The sequence below is a fragment of the Crocuta crocuta genome, unplaced genomic scaffold, assembly GCF_008692635.1.
Source record: "Crocuta crocuta isolate KB4526 unplaced genomic scaffold, BGI_CrCroc_1.0 scaffold115, whole genome shotgun sequence".
Lineage (NCBI taxonomy): Eukaryota > Metazoa > Chordata > Mammalia > Carnivora > Hyaenidae > Crocuta > Crocuta crocuta.
The window spans coordinates 8,295,104-8,308,203 of record NW_027530575.1 but is presented as its reverse complement, the minus strand read 5'-3'; the positions used below and the strand labels follow the sequence as shown (position 1 = coordinate 8,308,203).

Below are 13,100 nucleotides of genomic sequence, written 5' to 3'. Positions count from 1 at the left end.
AATTAAAAGCCGCTTCAGGCTAAGAAGCCAAGGCAGGAACTTCCCCTATGACTTGGGTTGAAATACTTGTAGGTTTGGGTGAATTCCTCTTCTTGAGATCCCCCAGATATGGTGAAGTTCCTATGCCTGCCAGAGTAACCTTCCTTATTCAGCTTGTAAGGCTGTGGGTAGCCCTGTAGGCAAGGTACCTGGCCAGTTCTTCCAAGGGGCTTTTTTTATTCTGTTTTATTTTGTTAAGTAAACATTAAAAAAAATTTTTTTTGAGAGAGACAGCGTCAGTGAGGGAGGGACAGAAAAAGACAGAATCTGAACCAGGCTCCAGGCTCTGAGCTGTCAGCACAGAGCCCAATGTGAGGCTCAAATCACAAGCTCTGAGGTTATGACCTGAGCTGAAGCTAGATGCTTACCTGACCTAGTCACCCAGGTGCCCCGCAAGGGGCTTTACTGCTTCCATAAAGTCCATTTTAATTCCTTTAAGCTGTCTGGTAATTGAGTCTATGAGTACCATTCTCAAATATGACTTTCTACTTAAAGCCTTGGTGATATAACCAGTGTTTCCAATTTTGTCCCATTATGTGCAAGCGGAATGGATTCTTAACAAACCTACTCAGATAAGTATCTTGCCCTGAAAATAAAAGTGCTCACTGAGAGTTTCCAAATTCTGAATAGACCAGTTATGGGAAAAAAAAAAGATAAATATACCTTTGTGAACAAAGATGAAATATCTTACAAGCTGCTGGTAGCTTAAGAGAAAAAGGTTTTCTTAAATCTGGAAAAATCAAAATGTGAAGAAACTATAACAGTGTTTTTCATAAAATGTCATAAAAATTATAATTATGCTCCTAGTTCATTCAGCCTCATGTTTTTATTGTTCGGCTTGAATCCAGTTTTTCCATTAATTCTGTAAATTTTACCCAGTTCAGTTTTAGGATCTTAAAGTTATTAGAAACCTGTACTTGTCAAAAATTCCTTTTCATGAATCTCCTTGAAAATGACCACTTTTTTTACAGAAACACGTGCAAAGCAGTACAGTAAAACAGTAACTATGTATAAATGACAAAAGACTTTAACCGTTGCCATTTTTAAGATCAGATGAAAGAGAGTTCATTAGATTTGTAAGGAAATTTGGTTATTTCTGTGACACATTTTAAGATAATAACTAGAATTATAAGTGGTAGCATACAAATATATATCAAGTTTTTAGGAATTTCTTACAATTTGTTAATAACTTATTTGTTATAACTTATTAATTCCATTTACCCATACAGTATAACCTAAGAAGTTTATTTTGTATTTGATATGGTTTCTCATGTAACTTAACACACCATTTAAACCTAATTAGTTTAATCTCTGTCTTCTAAGGACACAGAATAGATCTTTGGGGTGTTCCAGGAGCCCTCTGGAAAATCCCAGGTGAGTTCAGCATTAATGTCTTCAGATTCTGTGACTCCTTCTCTTTCTCTCTCAAAAATAAATACAAAAAAATTTTTTAATTAAAAAAATACAAGTTATTCATCTATATTCCATTTAATGGTAAAAACTCTGAAGACATGCCTATTTTAATTAAGCCAAATGTAAACTAGGTTTTATTTATCAAAATAACCCCATATCATGTGAACTGAAATGACAGGTAAGTTTCTATATTTCTTGAGTTTTAAGAATAAATACTTCATAAGCGCTTAATTTTAAACTAATTAAATATGGCTCTTTTAAAAAAACATTTTTGGCTATTCTATCAAGAGGTAGAGAAAAAGCTATATATCCATAGATATACATAAACAGACACAGACCCTATAACTTCTGTTACCACCTGTGGTGTTTACGTTTCAAAGGCATGGTAAGATTTACATTCTTAAGGGACAAGGATAGAAAAATGTAAGTTTTTTTCTAGGAGTTTTAGTGCCTTTTGATTGGTTTAGTGGTCCAAATAAAGTGTAATAGTGCAACCGCTGTAATTAGGGGGAGGGCCTGTAAGAAAATAATTCTCCAGGGTCACCTGGGGGGCTCAGTCGGTTGAGTGTCTGACTCTTGATTTCAGCTCAGGTTATGATCTCACAATTTGTGAGTCTGACCCCTGCATCAGGCTCTGCGCTGACAGTGCGGAGCCTGCTTGGGATTCTATCTTCTTCTCTCTTAAATAAGTAAACATTTTTAAAAAACATTTTTATTTATTTCTAGGAGAGAGAGGGAGGGAGGGAGACACAGACTCTGAAGCAGGCTTCAGGCTCTGAGCTGGCAGCCAACACAGAGCCCGACGCGGGGCTCGAACCCACGAACCGCGAGATCATGACCTAAGCGAAAGTTGGACGCTTAACCGACTAAGCCACCCAGGCGTCCCAATAAACATTTTTTAAAAGTCAGTCTGCTAGCCAGTCAGTGTCCAGACTTAGGGTTAAGGGAGGCCTCCTCAAAGTTGGAACAGGTCGGGAGACAAAGAGGGAAGCAGAGACCCAGAAACCCTAGGCCTCTGTTGTATTTTCTTTCCGGTGGTTTCCTGTTACAAGGCTACTTTACTCTTCTGTGTGAAGGTACACACTCCTGGCATGAGCCACGGGTCCTGTGATCACAGGTCGAGGTGCACCATCCTCCTCACCTGCAGGGATCCTTTCCTTGTGCCTTTAGCTCAGACCTTCTGCTAGGGCAGTAGCCTTGCAGTCCAGTTTCCCCTCCTTAACTCTCTTTGGCCTTATGGTGTGGAGGGAGGACCCTTATGCCCAAGATTAGTCCATGAAGGTCTTTATGGTCTGATGGTCTCTTTAAATCATATGGCCTTGAACACGCGGTGCTGGAGAGATTGTTGGATGACTGGAACCTTTGGGTTGGAGCCCACTGGCCGCGCGGTAGCAAGGCGGTTTGCATACACACGTAGCAGTGCAGCAGACGTCCGGCAGGTGGTGCTCCTTTCCCAGATGGGGTTACCCTCCTGAGTGAGGCGGTGAGTAAGCAAGCTGCAAGTAGGGGTCAGTCCTTGGTTAATTGCAAGGGCAATAATGCAATCCTGCTGGCTGTACCAGCTGTTTTCTGCTGGTCCCAGCCTTTCAATAACCAATATTCTAGTTGGACTGGCCCTTGGAGTTCTTATGATTGCAAGGCATGCTTCAGCAACGATCAAGAAACTTTGAAGAAATAAAGGTTTACTACTTAGAAGACCTCAGGTAGACGAGAGAAAATGCAATGGCCTGGCATTCTCCTTTTATTGGAGTTGAGGGTGGGGAACTGTGCTTCACAGGCTTTTTTAAGTTTTTTTTTTTTTTAACATTTAAATTTGAGAGACAGAGACAGATTGCAAGTGGGGGAGGGGCAGACACAGAATCGGAAGCAGGCTCCAGGCTCTGAGCTGTCAGCACAGAGCCTGACGCGGGGCTCGAACCCATAAACTGTGAGATCATGACCTGAGCCAAAGTCAGACACCCAACTGACTGGGCCACCCAGGCACCCCTCACAGGCTTATTCTTTAGTGGTGAATTTCAAACATAAGAGCAGGAACTTTGAAGTATACAGAAAAGATAAGTGGCCCAAGTGATCAGTTATTAAAATCAACCATGCTTCTAAAATAAAGGAGCCTCAGTCAGAAGACGGGGCCTGGCTCTTTAACTAATCATATGACTGGTAATGTGTTTATTCTGATGCCCAGCTTTGAAGTGGATGTCTTGGTAGTCAAATCTTTTTATTTTATTGTTTATTTATTTTTGAGAGAGCAAACACAAACAGGGCAGGGTCAGAGAGAGAGGGAGAGACAGAATCCAAAGCAGGCTCTAGGCTCCAACCTGTCAGCACAGAGCTCATTGTGGGGCTCAAACTCACGAACTGTGAGATCGAGTTGAGCTGAAGTCAGCCACTCAACCGACTGAGCCACCCAGGCGTCCTTTAAACTTTTTAAAAAAACTTTTAAAAAAGATATCAGGACAGCTCTGGGACAGCATTAGTTGTAAAGACATTTGCATTATAGGGGCCCAAAGGAAACACGGAGGTAGAAAGCTTATTTGGAGAAATAATGGATGAAAAGTTCCCTAACTTGGGGAATGAAACAAACATCAAGGTCTAGAAAGGACAAGGAGTCCCAAATAAGATGAACTCAGCAACACCCACACCAAGGCATGTAATAATTACAGTGGCAAAAAGTAAAGATAAAAAGAATTTTTAGGCGCGCCTGGGTGGCTCAGTCGGTTAAGCGTCTGACTTCAGCTCAGATCATGATCTCACAGTTCGTGGGTTCGAGCCCTGTGTCAGGCTCTGTGCTGACAGCTCAGAGCCTGGAGCCTCTTCAGATTCTGTGTCTCCCCCTCTCTCTGACCCTCCCCTGCTCACAGCTGTCTCTATCTCTATCTCAAAAATAAATAAAACATTAAAAAAAATTTTTTTAAGCATAGGAGCACCTAAATGACGTAAAGTGAGAAACTGATAGTAGTATAATAGTAGTAGGGGACTTTGCCACCTCGCATATCGATGGGTAGATCATCCAGACAGAATTATTAAGGAAATGGTGGCTTTGAATAGTACATTAGACCAGATACATACTGAACAGTCCATCCAAAAGCAGACTACACATTCCTTTCACATGCACATGGAACATTCTCCAAGATCCATCACCTGTTAGGCCACAAAACAATTCAGAAGATTGACTCCTGTCAAACACCTTTTCTGTCCACCGTGGTATAAAATTAGCAATTAATTACAGGAAAGCAACTGTACAAAAACACAAACATGGTAGCTAACAGTGTTACTAAGCATTGACCCAATGGTCAATGAAGAAATCAGAAGAAATTTTAGAAGTATCCGAAGAAAATAAAAATAAAATAAAAATGGAAGCAATGTTTCAAAGTGTTTGGGATGTAGTTAGAGTAATGCTAAGTGGGAAGTTTATAATGATACAGGCCTACCTCACGAAATGAAAATTTCAAATAAACAATCTAACCACACATCTAAAGCAATTAGGAAAAGAACACAAAGCCCAGAGCTGGTAGAAGGGCAGGAAATAATAAGGACCAGAGCAGAAACAAATGAACTAGGGACTAAGAAAATAGAAAACATCAATGAAACCAAGAGCTGGTTCTTTGAAAAGTTAAAATTGAAGAATCTTTAAGCCAGACTCATCAAGAAAAAAGACTTAAAATCAGAAATTAAATGGGAGAAGTAACAAGAAATAGAAAGGATCATAAGAGACTACTAGGAAATATTATATGCCAACAAATTTTATAACCTAGAAAAAAATGTATAAGATTCTAGAAACATAGGTCTTCCAAGACAGGAAGAAATAGTAGTAATCAATTTCTTCAGCTTTCCTAACAAAATTGTATTGGCAATCAGAAAACTCCTGATAAACAAAAATCCAGGAACAGACTGCTTTACAAGTAAATTCTACCAAACATTTAAAGAGGAGTTTGTTGCTCTTCAATGAGTGTCAGATGGGCAACTGACTTGGTATTGGCTCAGGTCGTGACCTTACAGTTGTGACATCAAGCCCTATGTCAGCCTCCACGCTGAGTGGGAGCCTGAATGGGATTCTCTCACACACACATATTCTCTCAATAAATAAACAAGTAAATAACCGTTTTTAAAAAATAAAGAGTTAATACTTATCTTTCCCAAACTCTTCCAAAAATTAAAGAAAAAGGAAAGCTTCCAAATTCATTCTAAAAGGCCAGCATTAATAGTAACAGTGATAATGGCAGCCAGCATTTCCTGAATACAAAAACCAAAGACACCAACAAAACAGACCAACCCATGAACTATAAGGCCATTACCCTTGCTGAAAATAGATGTAAAATCCTCAATACTAGCAAATAGAATTAAACAATACATTAAAAGGATCATTTGCCAAGATCAAGTGTGATTAAGAATTTCAGGGACGCAAGAATAAACAAAATTAAGACTAAAAGCAATATGGTCATGGCACAGAAACACACATAGATCAATGGAGCAGAAGAGAGAACACAGAAGTGGACCCACAAATGTATCGCCAACTAATCTTTGACAAAATGGGAAAGAATATCCAATGGAATAAAGATAGTCTCTTCAGCAAAGGGTGCTGGGAAAACTGGACAGCAACATGCAGAAGAATGAACCTGAATCACTTTCTTAAACCATACAGAAAAATAAACTCAAAATGGATGAAAGACCTAAATATAAACCGGAGGCTATCAAAATCCTAGAGGAGAAAGCAGGCAAAAATCTCTTTGACCTCGGCTTACTCAACACATTTCTGGAGACAAGGGAAACAAAAGCAAAAATGAACTATCAGTACCTCATCAAGATAAGAAGCTTCTGCACTGCGGGGGAAATAATCAGCCAAACTAAAAGGCAACCAATGGAATGGGAGAGACATGACATATCAGATAAAAGGTTAGTATCCAAAATCTATAAAGAACTTATCAAACTCAACACCCAAAAAATAATCGAGTGAAGAAATGTGCAAAAGACCTGAATAAACACTTTTCCAGAGAAGACATCCACCTGGCTAACAGGCACATGAAAAGATGCTCAACATCACTCATCATCAGGAAAATACAAATCAAAACCACAATGAGATACCACCTCACACCTGTCAGAATGGCTAACATTAACAACTCAGGAAACAACAGATGTTGGTGAAGATGCAGAGAAAGAGGAACCCTTTTGCACTGCTGGTGGGAATGCAAACTGGTGCAGCCACCCTGGAAAACAGTGTGGAGGTTCCTCAAAAAATTAAAAACAGAACTACCCTGCAACCCAGCAATTGCATTACTAGGTATTTATCCATAGGATATAGGAATGCTGATTCATAGGGATACATGCACCCCAAAGTTTATAGCAACACTATCAACCATAGCCAAATTATGACAAGAGCCCAAATGTCCATTGACTGGTGGATAATGATTATGATTATTATATATATGTTATATATGTGTAATGTTACATATATAACATAAAACCTACACACACACACACACACACACACAGTGGAGTATTACTCAGCAATAAAAAAGAATTAAATCTTGCCATTTGCAACAACATGGATGGAACTAGAGTATATTATGCTAAGTGAAATTAGAAAAATATATGATTTCACTCATATGTGGAATTTAAGATACAAAACATGAATATAAGGGAGGCAAAAATATAAAAACAGGGAGGGGGACAAACCAAAAGAGATTCTTAAATACAGAGAACAAACTGAGAATTGCTGGAAGGGTTGTGGGTATGGGGATGGGATAAATGGGGAGGGGCATTAAGGAGGACACTTGTTGGGATGAATACACTAGGTGTTATATGTAGATGATGAATCATTGGATTCTACTCCTGAAATCATTATTGCGCTATATGCTAACTTGGATGTAAATTATAATATAATAAAACAATATGATCATCTCAATAGATGCAAAAAAAAAGTATTTGACAAAACTCAACATTTGCTTATGATAAAAACTCAAAGTGGGTTTAAGAGAAAACATACTCAATATAATAAACGCTATATATATATATATTTATGAAAAACCACAGCTAACATATTAAATGGTGAAAACTGGAAAGTTCTGAGATCAGGAACAAGACAAGGATATCATCCTCACTGTTTCTTCAACATAGTACTACCTGGAAGTCCTATCCACAGCAAGCAGACAGGAAAAAGATATAAAAGGCATTCAAGTTGTTACCGGAGTAAAATTAACTATTTACAGATGATATACTATATATAGGAAACTCTAAAGGCTCCACCAAAACCTATTCGAATAAATGAGTTCATTAATGTTTCAGAATACAAAATGTATACAGAAATATGTTTGCATTTATATATACTCATAATGGAAGTAGCAGAAAAAGAAATGAAAACCAATTCCATTTACAATTGAATCAAAAGTAGAAAATACCAAAGGAGATATACAGATGGCCAAGAGACATATGAAAAGATGCTCAATGTCACTAATCATAAAAGAAATACAAATCAAAACTATAATGAGATATCTCACACCGTCAGAATGGCTAAAAAAAAAATCAACAATACAAGAAATGATGGATGTTGGCAAGGATGCAGAGAAAGGGGAACCCTCTTGCATTTTTGGTGGGAATGGAAACTAGTGCAACCGCTCTGGAAAACAGTATAGAGAGTCCCCAAAAAACTTAAAAGTAGAATTATCCTACAATCCAGCAATTGGTATTACTAGGTATTTACTCAAAGAATAGAAAAACACTCATAGGGATACATGCACCTCAATGTTTATAGCAGCACTATCTACAATAGCTAAATTAGAGAAACAGTCCAACTGTACACTGACCATTGAACAAAGAAGATCTGGTATAGGGGCACGTGGCTGGCTCAGTTGGTAGAGCATGTGACTCTTGATCTCCGGGTTATGAGTTTGAGCCCCATGTTGGGTGTAGAGATTATGTTAAAAATTTTTTAACTTTTTTTTTTTTTTGAGAGAGAGAGAGACACAGTGTGAGCAGAGGGGCAGTAAGAGGGAGAGAAAATCCCAAACAGGTTCCACACTGTCAGCACAGAGCCCAATGTAGCACTTGAACTCCCAAACCATGAGATCATGACCTGGGCCAAAACCAAGAGCCAGATGCTTAACCAACTAAGCCACCCAGGTGCCCCAGTTTATTAAACTAAAAAAAAAAAAAAAAAAAAAAAAAAAAAAAAAGATATACGTACATATAATGGAATATTTCTCAGCCATTAAAAATGAAATCTGTAAAATAAGTCAGAAAGAGATCATTTAATACCATATGATTCAACTAGTGAAATTTGAGAAATAAAACAAACAAAGGGAAAAAGGCAAATGAAGAAATAGACTCTTAACTATAGAAAACAAACTGATGGTTACCAGAGGAGGGGAAGGGTTGGAGGGATGGGTTAAATAGGTAGTAGGGATTAAGGAGTATACTTGGGATGAGCATCAGGTGCTGTGTGGAATTGTGGAATCACTATATTGAGCACTTGAAACTAATAAGTCACTATGTTAACTAATTGAAATTTTAACAAAGAACTTCTTTTTAAGTATAAAATACTTAAGGGGCGCCTGGGTGGCTTAGTCGGTTGAGCGTCCGACTTTCACTTAGGTCATGATCTCGCGGTTCGTGGGTTCGAGCCCCGCGTCGGGCTCTGTGCTGACTGCCGGCTCAGAGCCTGGAGCCTGTTTCAATCTGTGACTCCCTCTCTCTCTGACCCTCCCCTGCTCACGCTGTCTCTCTCTCTCTTAGAAATAAAACATTAAAAAAAAATTTTTTAAAAAAGTATAAAATACTTAAGAATAAGTTAAACCAAGAAAGAGAAAGACCTATATTCTGAAAACTATAAGACATTGATGAAAGAAACTGAGGATAACACAAAGAAATGAAAAGGTCTACCACGCTCAGAGGATGGAAGAATTCATGTATCATTAAGATGTCCATACTACCCAGAGCAATCTACAGATTCATTGTAATCCGTATGAAAATACCAACAGTATTTTTTTTCACAGAACTGGAACAAATAATACTGAAATTTGTGTGGAACCACAAAGATCTCATGAAGATTACCAAAGCAATCTTGAGAAAGAACAGAGCCAGAGTATCACAATTCCAGGCTATAAGCTTTTCTACAAAGCTATACTCATCAAAACACTGTAATACTGGCACAAAAAGAGATACATAGATCAAAGGAACAAAATGTAGAGGCCAGAAAGAAAGTCACACTTAAATGGTCAGTTAAAGTACAACAAAGATAGCAAGAATATTCAGAGAGTAAAATACAGTCTCTTCCAAATAGTGTTTGGATAACTGTACAGCTACACGCAAAAGAATGAAATGACCATGTTCTTACACCATATACAAACAGAAACTCAAAGTGGATTCACTATCTAAATGTGAGACCGGAAACCATAAAACTCCTGAAAGCAAACATAGGCAATAATCTCTTGAACATAGGCTTTAGCAACTATTTTCTGGATATATCTCACAGGCAAAAAAAAAAAAAACAACAACAAAAAACATTAAGTAAAAATAAATTATTGGGACTACATCTAACTAAAAGTCTACTACACAGTAAAGGAAACCATCAGTAAAATGCAAGGATAATCTAGTGAATGGGAGAGGATACTTAAAAGTGATGTTTCATATATAAGGAACTATTAAAACTCAAGAACAACAAAACCAATCTGATTTAAAACTGTGCAGAGAACCTGAACAGACATTTTTCTAAAGAAGACCTACAGATGACCAACAGACTCATGAAGAAATGCTCAACATCAATAATCATCAGGGAAATGCAAACCAAATCCACACTGAGATATCATCTCACACCAGTCAGAATGGCTGTCATCAAAAAGACTAGATATATATACTTTTTTATTTTTGAGAGTCAGGGAGAGACAGTGTGAGCAGGGGAGGGTCAGAGAGAGATACAGAATCCGAAGACAGGCTCCAGGCTCTGAACTAGCTGTCAGCACAGAGCCTGATGCGGAGCTCGAACCCGCGAGAGATAATGACCTGAGACGAAGTCGGACGCTTAACCGACTGAGCCACCCAGGCTCAGATACATTAAGTGGTGACAAGGATGTGGCAAAAAGGGAGCCCTTGTGCACTGTTGGTAAGAATATAAATTGGTGAAACTGTTGTGGAAAATTGTGGTTCCTCAAAAAATTAAATAAAAATAGAGCTAATATGATCCAGTGTTTCCACTGCTAAGTATTTACTCAGGGAAAATGATAAAACGAGTTTAAAAATATATCTGGACCACTGTGTTCATTGCAGCATTATTTACAGTAACCAATGTATGGATGGATGTCACCTTATTGTCCATCAGTAGGTGAATGGAAAAAGATGTGGTATATGAGTTACATATACCACACAATGAAATATTACACAGCCATAAAAAATGAAAGCTTGTCATTCATTACAGCATGGATGGACCTAAAGGACATTACTAATGGGATAAATCAGAGAATGGCAAGTATTAAATTATTTCACTTACAGGTGTAATCAAACACAGTGAATAAGCACAAAACAGAAAGTTTCATAAATACACAATACACACTGGTTGCCAAGATGGAGGATGTTGGGAGATTAGCACAACAGGTGGAGGGCATTAAGATCTAAATTTTAGTTACAGGGCATCTGGCTGGCTTAGTAGAGCGTCTGACTGTTGAATTCAGAGTCATGAGTTCAAACCCCACACTGAGTTTGAACACACACACACACACACACACACACACACACACACACACACACAGTCTTAATTCTACTGGGACACTCCTACCACTTCATCAGTCACAGTTGTTTGCTTTATGTTTCTTACAGTTTTTAATAGCATATATATTCCTGTATTTCATAGCTTGAGACTGTATGCCTAGGAGTTTAAATACTTTTCCTGTATTATATAAAATGGCCATATTTGTTCACTGATTACATTCAGATATTTAAAACTGCACCTTGCTCATGATAGATACATAATAAATATTTGAATGAATGAATGCAGGAGTTTATCTTCTAACAAATATAGTAATTTTGCTTTTCTTTTTTTCCAGCTTTATTAAGATATATAATTATTGTGTGAGCTTAACGAGCACATGATCTGATAGACTTCTATATTGAAAAATGATTATTCACACAGTCTTAGTTAACACCTACATGATTTCACACATAATTATCATTTCTTTTCTGCGGTGAGACTATTGAAGATTCCCTGTCAGCAACTTTCAAGTGTGTAGCACAGCAGTATTAATTGCAGCCACCATGCTGTACATTAGAACCTATTCAGAATGGGAAGTTTGTACATTTTGGTCACATTTTACTTCTCAAAACACATAACACTAATCTCTTGGAAAAGCTATCCAATAAAACTTTCACATCCCTGATACATCACACACAGTTGAACAGAGATAACATTGCAGCCTGACAATGGACCCCTAAATTGATCTCTATCTTGCCCTGATCTTTGAAATGTTTAAAGTCTTTGTAAATGTTCTATCTTGTTCCCATCACACAAGGGCTGGAGGTCACATCCTAGGTGTATACCCTCTTAGGACCCATTAACCATAACTTCTCTCATAAGCAAGGCAGCACCGTTTACATGATAATATTTAAGCCTAAACTTCCATAAAAAAAAACAAACAGTCTTTCAAGCATAGCATAGCCACACTTCTGTTCACTGTTCTCCTTACTTCTGCTCTGGGTGCTTTTATTTTACAGGTGAGGCCCAAACCCTCTAGGTAATCTATTGTTTCAACCCAAGAGCAAATGCTGAGACCCATATCCAAGAGGTTATCTGCTGGGAAAGGATACCCCAGGCCCACATCCCAGTGGCATCACCTGTGCACAGAATCTCATTGCTGGTAGGAATATTGGCCTAAGGTGACATCACCCCCTCCGAAGACCTGAATAGGGATGACTTCACCCAGTTCATGAGCTTCTGCACCAGCAGCATCCCTGGCTGACCCTCCTAATGCAGAAAGTGGACAAAGGACGATTTTGCCGATCTTCTTGTGATATTGGGAATTTTATTTTGTTCCTGAGCTGCTTGCAGTCTGCTTAGCCCATTATCCAGGTATCCTTGCTTTCTGCCAAAACATACCCTCACACTGCCATGCTTGTAGGGGAATCTGACAGAGAATTATTTGTGTCATTCTAAAAATAACTTCTTTTTTCAGGAGATACCTCACTCCTATTAGTCCGCCTCTTAACCCCCTGGGAAGAAGACTGCTTTCCAGCACCTTCTACCACAGTCCTCCATCTTTCCACCAGGATCTCCTGACCTGCATCACCAACCACAAAATACTAACCTTTACATCTATTTTATTAACATCAGTTCATACTCTCCAATGATGTAACTGCCACGCTTGCCACCTTGAATACTGTCAAACGCACAATTTGAACACACTTCATGAGTGTTTTTAATCTACCTGTGTCTTTATTCAGTCACTTTCAGAAATTAAGATCAAGGCACCAATCTACCATTTCTTTGCTTTTTTCATAAGTTTTACTACCTACGTATAGATCCCAAAGCAAAATATTTCCCACCTTAGTTGATTTTTGAACTATATATAAAAGCTTTTGTTACTGAGTCATTCCTTTGTTATTTGATTCACTCCCTCTGTATTAATGTTCGAACTTATTAGGTAATTACAATGTTTTTCCAAAGTGTTTGT

At 38.3% G+C, this 13,100-nt stretch overlaps 1 long non-coding RNA gene across 1 annotated transcript; it reads left to right on the top strand.

Annotated features, from left to right (window-relative positions):
- The first annotated feature begins 1,366 nt into the window (after window positions 1-1,366).
- On the top strand, window positions 1,367-12,831 carry LOC144234696 (uncharacterized). The gene is made up of 3 exons (XR_013336042.1): window positions 1,367-1,413; window positions 12,145-12,499; window positions 12,603-12,831. It is a non-coding gene; the product is annotated as an uncharacterized LOC144234696 (long non-coding RNA).
- The last annotated feature ends 269 nt before the right edge of the window (window positions 12,832-13,100 follow it).